Source organism: Colius striatus, chromosome 2 (assembly GCF_028858725.1).
Source record: "Colius striatus isolate bColStr4 chromosome 2, bColStr4.1.hap1, whole genome shotgun sequence".
Lineage (NCBI taxonomy): Eukaryota > Metazoa > Chordata > Aves > Coliiformes > Coliidae > Colius > Colius striatus.
Window position 1 is genome coordinate 35,126,787 of NC_084760.1, and position 19,235 is coordinate 35,146,021.

Here is a 19,235-nt window from a genome sequence, read left to right on the forward strand (position 1 = left end):
TTCATTCTGCAAGTGGTTAGGGGGAAGCAGAGAGGAGGCTGAGAGGAAAAACAAGAGGACCAGGCCCTTCATAAGGATCTACAGGGAGTCATGCTACTTTTTGAACTCTCTAAATAAAATAAAGTACAGAGATGAAAAGTTTGCTCCCAAAACAAAGGTGAAATCAACTTAAGAAAAAGAAATCCGCTACAGAGAAGCTTGGAAGAGAACTTTCACTTCAACCATAGCTTTCACAACACTAATATAACCCTACACTCCTCCCAGATATTCTGGTTCACTATCCTCATGACTCCAGAAAAGCAGAGGCCAAGTCATAAGGTCCATAAATCAGTTGAATTAAGTTTTGGCTTTGAAAAAAACATAGTTATGTTTCATCATCTCTGTTTATGAAAATAGCACTAAAAACTGGTTCTAATCTAATAATGGATTTTTATTCATTAAATAGTAAGAGTGTTCAATCACTGCCTAAAGAGGAATTATCCTTTGAAACTCTGGGATGGTGTAGTGTGGATATTTTTTTTCTTCTAAAAATATGTTCCTTACTGCAAATGATAACAATTCATTATAAAAGCAGATCAAATTAAATCAGAATGTAACACTAATTTCCCAAGTAGAGCACCCACACAGGGAGCTAACTAGGAATAGCTCCTCTGTGTAAACAAACCTTTGTACCAATTAGTAGCTGGTCAAGTCAGAGAACTCACTTTTTCTAGGGAAAAAAGTCTACTTTCAGCCTTGCTTTATTTTGCTGCTGGCTGCAAATTCTGTCCAGTTCTGTAGCAACAGAGGATGTTTTAGCACTTATATTTTAGAGAGTTTGATGGGAACCTGGTCAAGATTTGGGAGGAAAAAAAAATGGCAGTAGAAGGACTAAAAAAACCCCAAATTAAACAATTAGGACTTCAAAGGGTATGAGAACAAATCTAGTTCTCTGCCTAAGCCAATTCTGTCCCAAGGGTTTAACACAGACCAGAACAATAACAGTGAAATGATTCAAAACAAACTGGGGAGTAAATAAAAAAGTACATGGGAAGAAGAATTCTCAGTTTTTGTTCTATAATAAGAAAAGCAAACAAATAAAAACATCAAGGCGACAATATTATACCCAGATAGCATTTTGAAAGTATCAGTTAGGTGCAACATTAAAACTACAAAACAGGATGCCATTCAGGGCAGAATGAATATTCATTTATCATTTACAACATTTAAATCTGCTAGACAGGTGTTCTGTGCAAGACAAAGTACTGGAGTTGACTCTTACCTTGTTGAAGTTGATCCAGAGGCTTCTCGATAATTAGACAGAGGCTGCAATCTGTCAAATTTAAAATTTGTTTAAAAGAAACATTATTATTAAAACTACTTTAATTAGTAAGTAAAAATCAGAAAAGTTACTTCAATGCCTTCAAAACATCTTCATTTCCCCCTCCTCCCCTTTTCTTTTAAACTGCAGGTAATGTTGCAAGGCAGCTTCTACACTGTGTTAGACCCAGAGAAAAAGGTCAATTAATCTCATAGTACAGTGCATCAGGACAGTAGACTACTGTTACTGTGTTTAAGACAGTTAACTCCAGAGAGTGATGCAGCTTACATGGGAAGAAAGCTGGGAAGGAGGCATCAGAGAACCGGCAAAGCAGGAACACCTCAGGACAGGGAAAGGACTGGAAGTGCCTCACAGAACCCAGAAAATCACCATTTCCTGTGGAGCAGTGATGTAGTAAGACAGAACTTCTGACCCTCAGGCCCTACTGGGTTGCAAAAGCCATCGTTTTCTACAGCATTTACTGGTTGAAGATATATGAAAATATGATTCTTTCCCGCTTGACCCAGCAAGCCAGCAGTAATTAAATGAGCATCTGTGGGAAAGTTTCAAAGAAGATATCCACTTATTGGACCATATTAACTTCAAATTACTAAGCATTTAGGTATTTTGCAAGCTTCATGCAATTAAGCTTAAGTGGAAAGAGTGGTTAAGCAACAATGAGGTAGGATTAATGTTAAGCAGAAACTAAAGCAGATTTATTACCAGAAATGAGAGAAAGCAAAGGTGGTAGAACATAGTGGATGAAAATTATGAGAAAGGATTACAGGCAGGAAGAAGAAACTGAACTTGATCTATATATTTGAGCTGCCCCAGAAGTTTGTCAGTGCGAAAAGATCAGTTTTAAGTCACTGAAGCCACAGCCAACACAGTTTAATTAAATTTACAACCCATTAACACATGAAAGAAAAGTAAAAAGAGGTCAGTAAAGGAAAAAAGGTACTAAATTTCTGTTTCTTTCTGGAAGTATTAAATTGAAATATGACTACAAAGATCATAATTTGAGAGTGAACAACTACTTCATCTCCTTCACACAGAACATATTTCACCAAATTCTACAGAAGTATTTAGACAGAAATATTCTTTAGGAAAATTAATTCTAGAACAAGACTTACAAGTTAAATTATAGTAAAAATTTGCCAGAACTCCTTAAACTGCTTGCCAAGTGATACAGAAAAAAACCCAAAACAGGCTAAACCTCATTGGAATAAAGATAAAAGATTGCTGTAAGAAATAAAATAGCATAAAAGCTGTGAAGTAGATGCAAGAACAGATGATATAAGATATTTCACTTTAGAATCTGTACACTGCAAAACAAGACAATTGGATTGTTTTAATAAACCGTATGTTCAGAGCATATAAGCCTAATAAGCCAATTAAAAATCTTGAGATCTAACACAGACCAAAATAAAAGTAAATGAGAATTTTCTTGAATTATAGTCATCATTTCTATATTTTTATGTTAGACCAATTTGTTTTGTTACAAAACTTGGCTTATTTGGAGAAAACAGTGCTGGCAACAAGCAGCTCTCATGTAACAGCAGCGAAATATATTCATAAAAAGGTTACACACTGTGACTGGGAAGTTGACTATAGCACGGTTATTTTGTATTTTTATTTGGAAAAACTAAATTCTGGAAACAAAACCCCAGCAACTATCAATGTATATCTCTTGTTCAGTTTAATCATAAAATGACAAAAACTTTCCAACTTAACAGAGTAGCATTGCTAAGCACAACTGAAGTAGTAGCTAGCACTGAATGTTATTTTTAACAAAATACGTATTACATTCCGGAAGTCTGCTTTTTAACCTTTTAAAAACTTTATCCTAGATATCCAAATTTCTTTTAGTCTAAGCCAAAATCAAACTAAAACAATCTCAAGCGGGATGTAAAAACACTGCCAATCCAATTCACATATAATACCATGAACGCTGTGAAATGGGAATGAAAAGGAAGACTATGAACAGATGCCAGGAAGCACTACTTGTTCTGCAGGCAATAACTGTGTGGAACATGCTGCAAGGCAAGTTCACTAAGGTAAGACATTTTGACATTCCGAGTGATGACATCAAGTGGGAAAGCAAGTGTCATGGGAGAGAAAGATGATAAACTACTCTGACTGAAAGAGCTTCAAATTTTCACATTGGGATTTTTTAAAAATTAATATTCCTTTAAAAATGGAGATAAACAGTCCAAGATTGGTATCAGAGTCTTTCATAAGAAAGCCAGAGGGAATGAAGAGGGACAACATTTTAACATGTTAATAAAATACCTAAGGATCAATATACTCCTTATAACACATAAACATAACATAAACATGGGGTGAAGACACATGTTTATGAGCAACTGCTCTTCTCGGGAAAATTTGGGAGTTGGGAAGAAAGGAAAGTGGCCATTTCTTAGAGATATCTGCATGACAAACAGAAACAGAAATAAACAGACACTCTGGAAACCTTATAAAAAAACCTTAATGCTGCTTTAAGGGAAAGATGTCAGCAAGGAGGCAAGCCATCACATATTAATGCAGAGGAGAAAATTCTCTTTTATTGGTTTGGTAACACCCAGTATAGTCAAGTCAATCTACCCCTAGTTAAAATGCATTTATACAATGAGAAATAGAAATCAGTTTGGTACCCTCAGCATAGTAGTCTGGAAGACCTGCTGGGTGTAAAGTTTATTATGCACTCAGGGATTTGAACAGTTGTAGTCCACAACCAATTTGACTTAAAGCAAAACACAGCTGCTACTTTGAAAGTTTCCTGCTGTGTAAGAAATAATTAAGGCTGTATGATCAGTATTCAACAAAGCATAAATAGCAAAGATGCTAAATTAATTCTACTTGCAAATAAAGAGGTAAGTGAATTTGCATCACAGAATGGACTACATAATGTCATAGTTCAAAGGCAAAACAGAAAAGTTAAATAAGGCGAAATGTGCATCAGAGGCTGAATCTGTATTTTGATTTAAGATATAAAAAGGAGTAGCAGCAGAACACATTTATCAATGTAATGTACAGAAAAAGCATAGCCTCATTAAAGCATTTACAACAAAGCTGATACTATTTAGATAGAGGACTGGGAGCTCAGTTTCTGGTTGCTGGACCACTGTCAGGTGGAAGGATGTGTCCAGTACTGTCACCAGGCAGCCTATGCCATTCCAGCAGCTCTTCTTCATCTCCTATAGAAAAGAGATAGTGAGACAGCTGGAAGTGCTTCATGGACTGAAGTCAACTGGGAAGTTGTCTGTTGGACCAGACTCTGATAAGTCATTAGGATGCTGATAGCTTTAATAATGCTTTAAAAACCCATGCCCTGCAGTTTTTGCTAACTATAAAGTTAGATTTGCATCTTCTTGACAGGAAGCAATCAGACAATTAGAAGAGGGCTGAAACATCTGCTTGAGGCAGGAATTCCCTAGGGAAAACTGCAAGCTCATGCCAACTCAGGTTTGCACTAGCAGGTTGCTACTGCTCCTTCAGTTAGAAAGGCAAAGCTTAGGACAGGGATAAATTTTACACTGCTGTCAGTATATATATCCCCTGGTTGATGACACTGTAGATGCCATCTGCTTGTATTTCATTTATTCATTTTGATTTAAAATGCCAGACCATAATTCTTCATAGATTTTTTTTTCTAATAGCACTTTCAAAATGGCTAATTACACCTGTGAATTCCCTGGGGCTTTTCTTATGAAAACAATATGAAACTTATTTATTCTATGATTTTACGTTGTTCTGGATTATTTTTATAGCCTTCCAGACACTGCTTCTCATTTCAGGTTTGATAGAATTTCTTGTCCTCTTCCCAACATACAACGATAATCCTGCCATTGCCTTCCCAAAGAAGCTGCTGAATCCTAGCTTCTTGGAAAGCCAGATCTGTGGCCACATACATGCCAGAAAATAAAGCAGACCAGGCCACATAGCCATGCTCTGGGCTTGGAATGAGTGCGCATGGTACCGCTCATGGCTGTACAACTGAAAACCTATTCCTCCAAAACAGCCTGGCCAAATCTAAACAGCTTTTTGGAAATGGTCCATTGTCTCTTCTAAGCCCAGAACTATGCTTGGGCATTATCTGGGAGAGTGTTAGTTGGCACACAGCAAAACTGTGTCACGAACAGTACTAAAAATGTAACAGTACAGTTGTGTGCCATATCCATTCCTTATTTAGTTTCTACTATGAACATGCATCACAATTATAGTATCCACTTGCTTCTGGAAAACATCATTTTTAGAAGTTAATTCCATAAGTAGCCAATGCATTTCAGAATTAACAGGTCACCTTTTCCAGGCATAATAGCTTCTGGCTTTAATATCACATCCTCACCTAGGTGGTTACTGCTTTCAAACCAAAACAACAGAACCAAAATGAACACGTAACAGTTGAGCATTTCTGTTCTACGTGCATTATATGTAGCACAGGTGAAAATTAGGACTCTCTAGGTTTTGCATTTTTTAAATGTGTTCAGACAGAATGAAGATGAGTACCTATCTTCTTAATTTCAGCAAGCCTGAATTGCTGCCACAAAAACATTAGTCCTGTTAGTTGGTATAAAACGGGCTAACTCTACTGACAGCATCCCAGTGCACAGCAACTAAGGCTCTGTTTCTCCAAACTTGACTTATGTAGGGGTGGTGGACAAGGAAGAAATTCACTTTTTATTAGCATCAGGAAAAAAAACTATAGTGTTTTCAGTATATTGAAAATTTAGATACATCTTCACAAATTTGTTTCTGAGTCAGAAATTCCAACATATTTACTTAAAAAAATTTTGTGCAAACCTGAATGAAAAACAGTTACTTTTATTTTGCACTAAAAGAAACACAATCTAAAAGTCTTTGTAAGCACAGCAGAGGCATATAAAAATTTTCCAGAGGAAAATACAACTACCATGGTACAAATATGGATATAAATATAATACTTAGCAAAATCACTGTTTAAAACTTTGTATACATACAGGTAATTATGCAGTGTCACAGTACTAACAAATTACACTGAAAGTACAAAAACACACACCCCTTTCAAAAGTGCTTATCTATAAGAGCATCTCACTACATGCTTCTCCATTCCCAACTCCCATTACTTTGAAGTAGTCTTAAAAAACGTAATAGCATTGTGTATTAGGCTTGTGTGCCAAGGTTTTGGTAGAGGGGAGCTGCAGACCCCTGGCCAAGGCCAAGCCCAGCAGTGATGGTGGTAGTGTTTCTGGGATAATTTGTTTAAACGGAGGAAAAAAATATGCAACTGCAGTCAGAGAGAAGATTGAGAATGCATGACAGAAACAACCCTGTAGATATCAAGAAGAAGGAGGAGAGGAGGTGCTCCAGGTCCAGAACAAACATTGCCCTGCAGCTCATGATGCAGCCCATGGTGAGGCCCTTCCCTTACAGTCATGGAGGCCACGGGGTAGCACAAGATCCACTTGCAGCCTGAGGAGGGACCCCATGCTAGACCAAGTGGATGCCAAAAGGAGACTATGACCCCTTGGGATGCTTGCGCTGGAGAGGGGTCCTGGCAGGACCTGAGACCCCATGGACACAGAGAAGCCCATGCTGGAGCAGTCTGTTCCTGAAAGACTGCAGCCTATGGAAGAGACCCACACTGGAGCAGTTTGTGAACTGCAGCCCAAGGGAAGGACTCACATTAAAGTAGTTCATGAAGGGCTGTCTCCCATGGGAGGCACTCCATGCTGGAGCAAGGCAACAGCATGAGGAGGAAGGAGCGGCACAGACAATGTATGATAAACTGAGCACAATCCCCATTCCCTGGCCGCCTGTGCTGCTCAAGGGGAAGAGGCAGAGAAATAGGGAGTGTGAAGTTAAGCCAAGGAAGGAGGCAGGGTTGGGGGGAAGGTGTTTGTTTTTCTCATTATCCTGCTCTTATTTGCCCATGGGCTCTGTTTTGCCCATGATGGTACTAAGTGATGATCTAGGCATGTAAGCCCATAGTTAAGTCTTCTCCCACCTGTCCAGTTGAGAAGGTGGAGTGACAGAGTGGCTTGGTGGGCACCTGAACATCCAGTCAAAGCCAATTCACCACGACACTGACAAAATTGCATACCATTCTATAAAAACCTTGATCAACCATTTATAACTGTTAAGAGTATTGGCTGCCAATCTGCTCCATTGAGACTACCTAATAGTCTACCTAATAACCACCTGCTCCAACCTAATAGTTGGAGATGATGAATTCCCACATCCTGACTTACCTGGGAATAGTTTAATTGAACTACAGGTATAACTTGTCTTTAAAAAAGACTGAAAGATAACACACCTACCACAACACTGACACAAACGTTTGACTAAAATGTATTTAAGTGTAATGGACAAAAGCTGGAACACAGAAAGTTCAACTTAAACTGAAGGAAAAACTTCATTACTGTAAGGGTGACAGCACTGGAACAGGCTGCTGGGGAGGTTTTGGAGTCTCCTTCTCTGGAGGTTTTCAAAATCCCTCCAGACGCATTCCTATATGACCTGGTCTAGGTGGACCTGCTTTAGTAAGGGGGTTGGACTAGATGAGAGGTCACCTCCAACCCCTCCCATTCTGTGATTCTGTGACTACAGACCATCACTCCAGTTAAGCAAAAAGCTCACTATCAGAACTTCCAAGAAAAACAACTACAAACGTACAACACAACAGAAATCTTCCCACATAAGCAAAGTAACAAATTTATTAAATCCCAGCAATGATAACACTGCTGGCATGAGACAGACATCTGCTTCTCACAGATCTTGGCCTACATCCTAGTTCTGATGCAGAAAAAAAAATAAAAATAAATCAGCTTGGAAGAAAAAGTGACTTTAGATTCAGAATTAGTATGGTTCTGTTGCTCTGTTCCCAAGATTTTTACAGTGACAGTAGAAAAGGATGATGCTAATGACTGCTCATTAATAAACCTTTCATTTTCTCCAGTTTTCTTTGGACTCCTCGACAAAACCTTAGGTTCTTAAAAAAGTAAATGTTTGGGTCAAAGATCTCCACTTTTCACAGTTCTAAAAGTAAAAAGTCTGGTTTCAACAGGTAGATCCATTCTGCTGTGATTTCTGAAAAAGAGAGTTGATTTACATGACCCCATGTCAAGTCATTTCCCAGCATTATTAAGTAAAGGAAACATACACAGCTGACTAAACCCAAGCTGATCAATACTGTGAATCATTCAGAGATGGCTTCAAACACACGTGAAGGACATCAGCAGGCAGCACAATTGAAGCTGACACCTTGAGACCATCCTGGTGCTGGCTATACACTGATGCCAAACCAGGAGCCCACCAAACACCACACAGTAAACCATGGCAGAAGCTGAGTGAAATTTACTTAATGTCATTGGTTTGTGTGGAGCTGTTTTGCGCTTGGTAACAGGAGGAGGGAGCTGCAGTGCTGGTCCCAGTAAGCAGTTCTGGCTCAGAACACTCCCAAGGCTCTGAGGTGAAAGCTGAGCCAAAAGAGAAGGTGTAGGAGTGATAAAGACCGAGGCAGCCATGCAGACCCCCCAGTCAAAAAAGGAGGAAGGAAAGAGGAGCACTGGACCACAGAACCCGCTGCAACCTGTGGCGAGAACATGCAGTTCCTCTCCACCTCCTGTGTGTGTGTCTGCGGCCCACAAGCCACTCACAGGTGGAGGAGATAAAACCACCAGGATCAGGGCTCTGAGCCTGGGAAGAGGGGAGGGGTAGGGAGAAGGTGGTCTTAAAGAGCTGGTTGTGCTCTTCATCACTGTACCACTCAGAGTTGTTTTCTGTTATGTTTTTGAGGTTTATGAGGGTTTTTTTGTTGGTGGTGGATTAATTTCTGTTTTCTTCCCCAAGCTGAGTAGTCTTGCCTCTTTTGCCTGGGACCACAAGTGGCAACTGTGCCCTCTCTGTCCTTAGGGCATTCCAGAGGCCCTCAGTACTTATAGTTAACTTGGTCCTTGGCTCCTTGATAGGCCTAACCCACCACAAGCTGTTAATTGCCTTTTCTCTATGTGACCCTCATGAAGTAGGAGAGCTCCGCCTTTTGTCAGAATATGTCAAAGGAATTCAGGCAACTCTTGCTTTACTGTACACTGAAAGTCATTGTTAAGACTGCAGAGCAAGTGGGCTTAAGGACTTCTTCAGTCACAGAAAGGTACCAAGATATGCAGATTTAATTTCTGAGCAAGTATTCAGAGAATCACCTGAATAGTCTTTTTTTTTTTTTAAACTGGAGATAAGAGTTTTTAATAGTGCAAAATTAATACTGCCACATACTGTGCTCGTAATGTCACATTATACACAAAGCAGAACGTCTTGTACCCTGTACAAGAAAAAAAACTACCTGAATAACCTCCTCCCCCCTCCATGCTCGTCTTGTGATTCTCTCTGAAGCGAGTCATATGGCAGCACTTTTCTCCTTTTATGGGCAAAAAAAAAAGAAGAAAGGAAGTTAGCACCCAGAGCAGGCCTGCATTGCCACATGAATCAAGAAGCTCAGAGCTGTACTATTCACTCATCTCTACCTCAATGCGTTAAAATTATATACCCAGAGAAGGGGGATACCATGAGCCAAGTGCCATTTACTTAATGCATATATAATTACATGCCACCAAGTGTTTCACGCTGAACTCATCACTAGAGAATGTATTAAAAAAGTAAAGGATAAAACACGTGTGATAAATTTGCATTTGCTTATCCACCATATCCTTTAAGTGAATGTCCTATCAATAGTATTCAAACCTGTTCTTTGGGAAACAGCTGTAGTGCAAGTATGAAACACAGCAGCAATTAAAGTGGTAATACTTTCTGCCACATGCCTTTCCATGTATGTCCCACACTGCTCTAGGGCCCCCTGCCCACATCCCGCTCAGTCCACCCTCCTTTACCCAAGACAGAGTGGGGGAAAGTTACTAATTTGACTTACCCAATTTGGCCTTTTTTGAGACAATGTGAAGATTTTACTAGCTCAACACAAGGGAAAGGTAAATAACGTTCAAAATTTCCTACATATCAGGCAAAAAATGAAAAAAAGCCTTGCTGTTCTTATATCAATAGGAAGAAATCATTGTTTCTGCTTCAATAACCAATATTACAGTTAAAAGCCTCAATTATGAGGACTCCTACCCGTAAATAGCTAAAGAATTGAGAACTTAGAAGGAAACACATCTCCTCTCCGTGTACAGGCGATAAAGAATTTGTAAGAACTCCCATCTCTCACCCAAGCGTACACAATAGTGTAGCACAGCCACCCACAGGACACCTGCACACATTTTCTGTACAGTCAGGGAACATCTTTGTCAACCTTGATTCAGAACCACCTTGCTTTCCTTCAGCTGTCATTCTGAGTTTCATTTTAATATTGCAACTCAATATTTTACTGCTTGCTTTGGGAGTGATCCTGAAAAAACTGAATTCAATTACATGAGTTATGCTTGCTGGGTCACAGCCCACACATCAGAGTTAAAACACAGATAAGAATTTCCAGGGTCAGAGTTGTTGTCCTTAAAACTTTTTTTTTTCCTTTTTTTTTTCTTTTTGTTAAGGAAGGAAATGGTCTCCTTGGTTATCAGATCTTTATCAGGTTAGATCAGATGGCCACAACAGCAGAGTTCAGTATCGAGTTTAATATCATCATTTTAAAAAATATCTAATATTGCTCTTACACAGCAAATGTAATTTGTTAAATATACAAGTGTATATATAATTTCTTATTGTTAGAGGTTACCATTTGCTCCTTGGAAGATATGAAGCATTATCAGTGTCTGTTTAGTTCTCTTTCAACAAACGTTATGTCAGTATAAACAGGGAATATTTCTTTAAGAAGCTGGATGTTAACCTGTAGGTGTCCCTTTCCCTTATGAATAAATTAGAAGACACTGAATAACAGCAACCGCAAAAGTACAAACACTATATTACGATTGTGTGACTCAGACTGCCAGCATTTGGCAGCCCACAGTGTTCCTCAGCAGCAGAACAAAAGAGGATTTTTTTTTTTTGCAGATTTACTTTTAGTTCAGTAAAGGACAACATGATACTGTCTGTGCCATAATGAATCAAAAACTCACGGAAACAACAGTGTAAGTAGACAGATCTCAATAATTTTTTGTCTCACAGTATAAAAATGGACAAGAAGATTATCTACACTTCTAAGACATCTTAACATGTGCTTTCTCTCTGGCTTTTAGGAAAAAGTAAAAATAGTGAGATTATCTATTTGCAGAAATACGAATCAGTTCTACAAACAATATATTCCCAAAATACTTTGAGATCAGGAAATACTTTCTATTTTCTTCTTGTATACAAGAGACGTTGATACAAAATAGTGATTTTTTTAACACCTTCTCTAATTAAAAACATAAATCCTATAAAATTAAGTATTGCACTCTTAACAAAATCTCTCAAGTATTCAGGGCATGAAACACATTTTGAGAGAGATGAATTTTCTAGCATCCCCATCATGATCTCATTTGGAACAGCAAACTGTCCCCGCAGTAACTGGCACTGCAAAGCTCTGCTGCAGCACAGTCTTATGAGAGGGTGAGGGAAGTGTTCCAGTTTTACAGGGCATTTATGCTTTAATAATAAAAACACAAGAAAAATGGTTGCAGAGTATGAGCTCCTGTTTCCTCTGCTGCCGTCAATTATTAGTGAAATGATGATAGACTTATTTCCAGAAGCTTCTAAAGATGCCAATGTCTGCCATTAAATCTCTGCCATCAAATCTTTACCTGAAGGAGTCACCAACAGTCTACAGATGATCCTTCAAACAAAACAGCAATTACAAAACAATACTGTACAAGGAGTCAGACCATGTATAGTATTCAGAAAGTATAACTGAGGCATAAACAGACTGTTTATGGAAATAAAATGTAACAAATTTAACAACCTAGCCTTCTAAAATCTAAAAAGGTTTGAACAATTGAGGAATATTACTATAAAATTTCCCCCTCCCTATTGCCTCGTTCCCCCAATTTCCACAGCATTAAATGAACGCCTTCTGAAAATATTAGGGCCAGCAAATCATCTGTACCAAATAAATACCACTGCACATCTGTCATGGAGGCTATTTAAACACAATTCTGGAATCAATTTACTGGAGATAGGATCATATGGATCAGTTACCAGAGAGAAATGTTCCTTCTTTTCCAAAACCAATTCAGCTCCGTAAGTGGCACCATCACTCAGTATTTCCATACCAGATAACAACCAACTGTAATGAATTTTTGCCCCACATCACTATTAATATGCATGAGAGAAACCAGAAGATGAACTTTTTCTCCCTCTTGCCAGAAAGCCATTAACTCAAGCTAACCTTCCAGATTTAATCTGGGGCAACGGCAACACGAAAATTATAAGGATCAGGCTAGGTACCAAATACACTCATAATAAAGAAAACAAAACAGAAAGCAGGTTTTCTTTGAAATATCTTTGAAAAACAAGAAAAGAAACCCTTCCTCCCTCTCCTCAGTCTAACCACACTCAGCCTGGATAACAACAGTCTTAGGACACTACTGGGCTCAGTGCAGTTGCAGGGGCAAATAGTACCATGCTGTCTTAAAATATCCTGCCTTCCCAGTAGGTGCTAGTCCAAGCAGGACATGGATCTTCTGGCCATCCTGCATCTGCTAGCCAAGCGTAGATGCAGTGGATGCCCTAAAGCATCTCAGCAAGGATGAGATGGCTGTGCTGGACAACTGAATCAACCAGGTTCAAATTGTGTTCTAATGACAAAATACTTTCTCCTGAAGGGAAGAACCCCAAGTATTAACAAATTCTGTCCTTCATCCCCAAAAAATGTATACCTACATTTATAAGACCATATGAGACTAAAAGGACAAAATGGACTCTCTGACTAATTTTTAGCATCGCTACAATAAATTTGGGTATATAATGAAAATTAAGATAACTAGCACAGTAAGTAGAAAACTATCTAACCTATAGGAAACAGAGCTGTGAAGGTTGTACCCTAATTATCACCTATGTTTTGAAGAGGTACCTATGTTATTAAAAAGGGTTGTAAAACCCTCAGGCCTCCCCAGGATCGAGATACAAAGTCATCCCTTTCACAAGTTGATCAGGAAAGGAGCCATGTAACGTTGAGTTTCAGATGAGAAGGCAGTAGCATGCCTCTGAACACTATTGAGCAATTTAAACTCATCAGGAAAGCTACCACAGAGGAAGTAAAATTGGGTGGTAGGCTCTTTCCAGGTTGATAGGCTGGCTCACAACCACATCTCTGCATGCCACAGTAGTGCCCTAACCCATAAACTAGAGCCTGTCCTATACAGACTCCTGCTGAAGATATGAAATGCAAAAGTATTTACTGGATGAAAGAACAAAACACCCATGAAAACCAGACGTCCCTCACTTTAATGCCTTAATCACAGGGCAGCAGTCACACTCTGACCTAATTATTTTTTTCTCTATGTAACACAGATGCAGGTGAAATAAAGGACAGTGTATGACATGCTGCTTGTCAGACTCTTTTGGGAAGAGGAAGATGTGAGTTCAAGTTACTTCAAGCTGAAAAGAGGCCAGAGACTTCATGAGTAACAAATGTAACTAGTGCACCATCAAATACAAGGAAAAGAAGGAGCAACATCATTGCAAATGTGGCTTCTTAAAGTTTGAGTGAATACTTATTTCTTAGCAAAACAAGCTTCAAATCCTGAGGGAGCATTCCCATCTCAGGATGCCAAAGGCAGTTAGGCTAAATGGATGCCACTCTCCAGAACAGTCACAGTGGTAGCATCTCTGGATAGATGAAGAAAGGAAGCCCTGTGCATCTGATTTTTTTTCACAGTAAAAAATACAGTTAACAGTGTGCTTTCAGACTTAAGTTTTAAGATCATCAACCTTAGCTTCTGGCATCTAATTGTAAAATAGGCCACTCAATTTATGAATTAAAGCTGTAATACAACATGGAGAAGGATTTCCCCTCCAAAATCCCATAAATAATATATCTATAAAAAGCTTCTAACAACTACTTAAATTTTAAGTTAAACCTATGTGTATCAGAAAGCTAGAGGAGAGTACAGAAAGGCTTTTGTCTAAGACAGCAATGTAAATCTACACATTGCCTTAAAGACACCAAACAACCTCCACTCGGTTACTACATTGTGTGAATTCCAATGCCCATCTACAATTTTGTCATCCATAGCTCACCAAAATCAAACAAGGGTTCAAACTCCAGATCCCAGTATGCTCCACACCGTATTCTAGGCATGATAGGTTCCATCTCATATCAGTGTTACTCATCAGGTTTGAGGGACATAACCACAGTTATTAACATTAATCAAACTAGACCAGCACTTCTGGTGTTATGTGCTTATTACAAGTCACATTGCTACTTGAACGTGCAAAATCAACTTTTGCTACTTTAGAAACTTTACAAATTCCTTACACATATTTACTCAACAATAAGCTTCGGATGTAGGTATTAGCTTCATTGTTTGCACTGCCAATCATCCAAATCGTGATGTTAAGAGTCAACCTATCCATTGCCAGTACAAATAGTCCTACAGAAGTATTATCATAGACAGGAAAAAAAGGGATAAAATTAACACCTAGAGAGCACTGGTTTTTCAGTCTACTGACAAATTAATAAATTAGAGAAGAATATTTCAGCATGCAGAAGTAATTATTCCTGAATTACGGTAAGAATGACAGATATTTAACTTAATGTCAACATCATGATATCAAGCATGAGATTATTTCTAAACATTTAAAATCCAGAATGCTAAATGAAAATCTGTCAAGAACCTGTGTGTCAGTGCTGCTCTGGGTCATATCTGTCCTAAAAGGTATTTGTCCTACATCTCTTACTGTTATTTTTCCTGTAGAGGCAACTACTGCTATCAGTTTCAATCAAGAACTGATATCAAGCAGTACATAAAGACAGAAAATAAGACATGTTTCTCATTTTAATTGGATGTGTGAATTGGAATTCTGTGAAAGCAGAAAAATTGAAAATTCAGTACTTCACAAGAATTAGGACCTGTACATCTCACATCATTCACATCACTCTCATCATCATTCACACGAGTGCATAGCAGCTTCTATTACAATTTTAATTTAAACAACAAAATTCACATTCATGACTGCATTTTTTCAACTCTCAAGATGTTCTATATATTAAATATTTTAATTAATGCCTTTCAAACTGTTTCCTCTGATTTAATGTTACTGTTTTGCATTCCTAGATAACACAAGTAGAAAGCACTGCAAAAAGAATGATTGATAATACTGAAACAGATCCAAATACACATTGAATTCAGTAAAGAGGAAACACTAGGAGGTTTTGGCTCCTTCAAATCAACATATATTATTAGTATGCAAATTCTCCTGCCCACTGGTGTTACAGGTTACATTGACATACTCAATTTCTGTCTCCAAGGATTTAATAGGAGACCTAATGGTGTCTGGATTGCATACAAGTTTTGCATATGGAAGAATATTTTTCTGTCTTGTACAAAATATGAACTGAATGATGAAGTTCATGTGCTACTGCATGCATCAAGCACTTAGTGCTATAGGTCAGTGACTCTACAAAACTCTTTCAGAGTTTATCCAAAAGTTTTAATGAAAAGGGTATTTGGAAATATATATAAATATGACCTGTTAAAGTGGTCTTACGTATAGTATCTGTAAATGTATGTAATGCGGTTTCTGTTAAAAGTATGGCAAATGTGTTTTGTGTAACACATAACATAGAAAGCTGCAACATACTGCACATGCAAATCCTCAGTGTCTTTGTGAGACTACCATACTGCTGAGGACAAAATATTTCAGCCTGACAAAACAGTGTCAAAAAATGATGTCATGAAGACAAGCTAAGCACACTAACAATGAGATATCTTCCCAGCACTGCAAAATTCACTAATAGACTATTACAACAAAATGACATCTGCTGACAGTAACTATGCAGTAGTATCCAAGATGATCACTATTTTTCCTTTGTGAATTAACCAAGTATTTTTTATTCTAATTAATGGCATACATTGCTTTTTTAATTACTCATGGTTTATTTTCTGTTTTTAACAAACTACAGAAGTACATGGAAAAGAAATGAAGCGTCACTGCAAAAAACAGCACAAGAAGGTAGTGAAAAAAATACAGAGCAAGATACAATAAAATACTGGGCAGTCATTAAGGAACCATATAAATAACCCTGAGAGCCTTGCTTACATTTGCCATAGTTTATGCGAAAGCTCGAAGACCAGATATACTACACTGCATTGGTTCAAAAGTTGAAGAATTTTATTCTTTATTGCTAGTTTACACTTCTAATGACTTTAAGCCAAACCCCTCATGCTGTTCCCATAATCTGTAATTTAATTTCATTGAACATTGTTTTTAAAGTTTACCATAGGTAAGCTAAATTCATGAGCAGCAGGCCTGTACCATTAGTTTTTCCATTCAGGCCTGGTGAGGTGTAGCGGTATTACAGGGGAGTGGAAAAGAGAGTCAAACATGAGAAATTATAAAATTTATTCCTTAAAAAAAAAAAAATCAAAACAACACAACCACAAACCAACTAGTACATTGCTCATGTATAAGACTTCTTTACATGTTCTAAAAATATAAAAGCATGCCTAAGAAAGAAAAAGGAAGTATTAGCTTGGTTCTTCCCTCTGTAATTTGAGTTGGGGTATTTTTGCAGAGCAGTGCTGAGCATGTGAAATTCTTTGCCCACAAGGCAACCTCAAGTCATAACAGCATTTCATTCCAGATCTCCCCACCAAAGAGTTCACAGCCAAAGTCGTTTTCACTTTTTTTCCCCCTGACCTTGCAAATGGCAAGAACGGGAGAAGCAAAGCAGAAACATCCCTGTCTCCCTTAACTTACCCTTTCTCCCTGCACATATAAACTGCCTTTAGGAGCTGGTAAACAAAAAAAGTGTAAAGACAGTCTGTATGGCAATTAAAGACTACCAGGAACCGGCTGGAAACCAACCCAAATCACCACCCTCGGCAAGTTATTAGCAATACCACTGAAAGCATGTAAAGTTAAGAGCCTTGCTGTGTTGCCAGCGAATAAGTGGTGTCATGTATTATCAAGACTTGGGCATAACAATACCCAGATAAATAAAATTAAAGCTAAACGGTCTTGAAATTCAATCAGGAAAAAAAATAATACTAGGAAGAACAGATGCAAGCGTGGTATCTGCTCACTGTAACATATCTCAACATGGACAGAGATTCCAACAACGGGATGAATGCAGTATTACAGATCGTGTTTTCCATCTCATGCCTATGCCTTTATAGCACCCTGCATCCAACAACCACCCGCAGCTGGAGTAGGAAGTTTTCGGTGGAGCCCAAGTTGTGAGCTCAATGCTCCTCTCTCCCCAGACCACTGCAGAGCCGTACGTACTCCAGTCAGGCACTACGACGCGGCGCTGGACTGATGTCCTCCGCCCGTGGCCGTTAGCCAGCCTTCCCCAGGCCTGGGGGCGGCCGGGGGCCGGTCCCGCACCAGCGCTACTCTCCCCGGCAGCCGCGGCGACTGCGGCATCCACCGTCCGGCTACGGAAATCCAGCCGTTTCCACCCTGGAGCGCTGGTGCCAGGGAGAAGCCTCTCCCCCACGCTGGGGCAAAGCCAAGTGGGGGATCTCCGTGGAGGCTCGCATCACGACCTATGCCTTTCCCGACACTGCCGGTAGCAAGGCGAAGCGAGCCCTCCCAGTGCTCACCGCCGCGGTGCTACAGGAGCCGGCAACGGTCTGGGGCCGACGCTTTCCCAGGCAACAGTTGGCTGTATCCCCAGGCGTCCCCCCCCGCCACCGCCTGTCTGCCCCGGGCCCCGCCACCAGGCCGCCCCCGGGTCCGATGGGGGTGACCCTGAGCCGACGAGGGGCACAAAGGCGGCTGCGATGGCTCCAGGCAGAGGAAAGGGCAGGGGCGAGTGCACCCTCGGGTGAAGAAAGCTAAGGGGCTGCCAAGACCCGTCCCCACCCTGCTTCTGGCAGGCTAATACGGGGGGGCGCTGCGGGAAGGAGCGTTTGAGGCGGCTCATGCCCGCCCGCCCCCGCGCAGCCCTCGGGCGGGCGGCGGCACCCGGCCCCGCCGCCGCTTACCTGAACTGCCCGTCGCTGCTCGCCGCTCCGGGACACCGTGTCCATCCCCCGTGCCTCCGATGCAGCTGCCGGCGCTGCGCGACGTGACCCGGCCCGGCCCCGCGCGACGCTGGCAGGCAGGCCCGCCCCGCGGTGGCTGCGTGCGGCTCCCGCCGGCGGACGGCCCCGGGCGGGCGAGCGGGCGGGGGCGGCTGCCTCGGACCCGCCTCCCGCCGACCGGGCTGGGGCGGGGAGCGCCGGGCGAGGCAGGGGGGGACGGCAGGAGGGGGTGGAGGGTCGCGGAGGTGGTGGAGGATGAGGAAGGGCAAGTGCGGCTCTGAAAAGGGAAACGGGGAGAAGAGATGGACGGGGGGGGGGTTCCCACCTCCGCGCAGACTGTACGCGAGGGCCGACCCTTAGGCTTCCCCAGCTCAGCGGGGGCGGCGTGGAAGGGGGGGTCTGCTTAGAAACAAGGGCAGGGAAATGCGAGGCTGATAGTTGTGCTGCACCCCCGCCTGGAGGCATCAGCAATGACCCAAACCCGCCCCGTTCTTCAGAGATACCCTCCCGTCACGGGCGGTAGCTCTGTCTTAGGGGAGAGAGGGAACGCGACTGTGTGTTTAAATGAGTGAGTTCAGGGGGACTGCAAATACGTCTTTCTGCGTTTCTGGCTTTGCAGAAGGCAGCACTTCCTCGAGACGTCAAAAGCAGATCTGAGTCCATTCACAGCTCGTGAAAATACTTTGTACTTCCTCTTGCTCTTTTCAAGGGTTAAATAAGGTTAAAGTTGCAAGAGTGGCCACGCAGCACTTAGTTTCCCCCTTCCCCAAAAGCCACCATTTACAGGAAGAAAGGAAAAAGAAAAGAAGCCTACAAGTAACAATATTGGAAGAACAGCA

At 40.7% G+C, this 19,235-nt stretch overlaps 1 protein-coding gene across 3 annotated transcripts in view; it reads right to left on the minus strand.

Moving 5' to 3' along the window:
* Nucleotides 1–18,502, minus strand: part of CYRIA (CYFIP related Rac1 interactor A) — a 58,041-nt gene extending 39,539 nt beyond the window's left edge. For all 3 annotated transcript variants that reach the window (XM_061989703.1, XM_061989704.1, XM_061989702.1), the window contains exons 1-2: nucleotides 18,358–18,502; nucleotides 1,262–1,312 (exon numbers count right to left, since the gene is read on the minus strand). The gene's annotated coding sequence lies outside the window, so the exon portion shown is untranslated. The remainder of the gene's footprint in view (nucleotides 1–1,261; nucleotides 1,313–18,357) is intronic.
* Nucleotides 18,503–19,235: the final 733 nt, after the last annotated feature.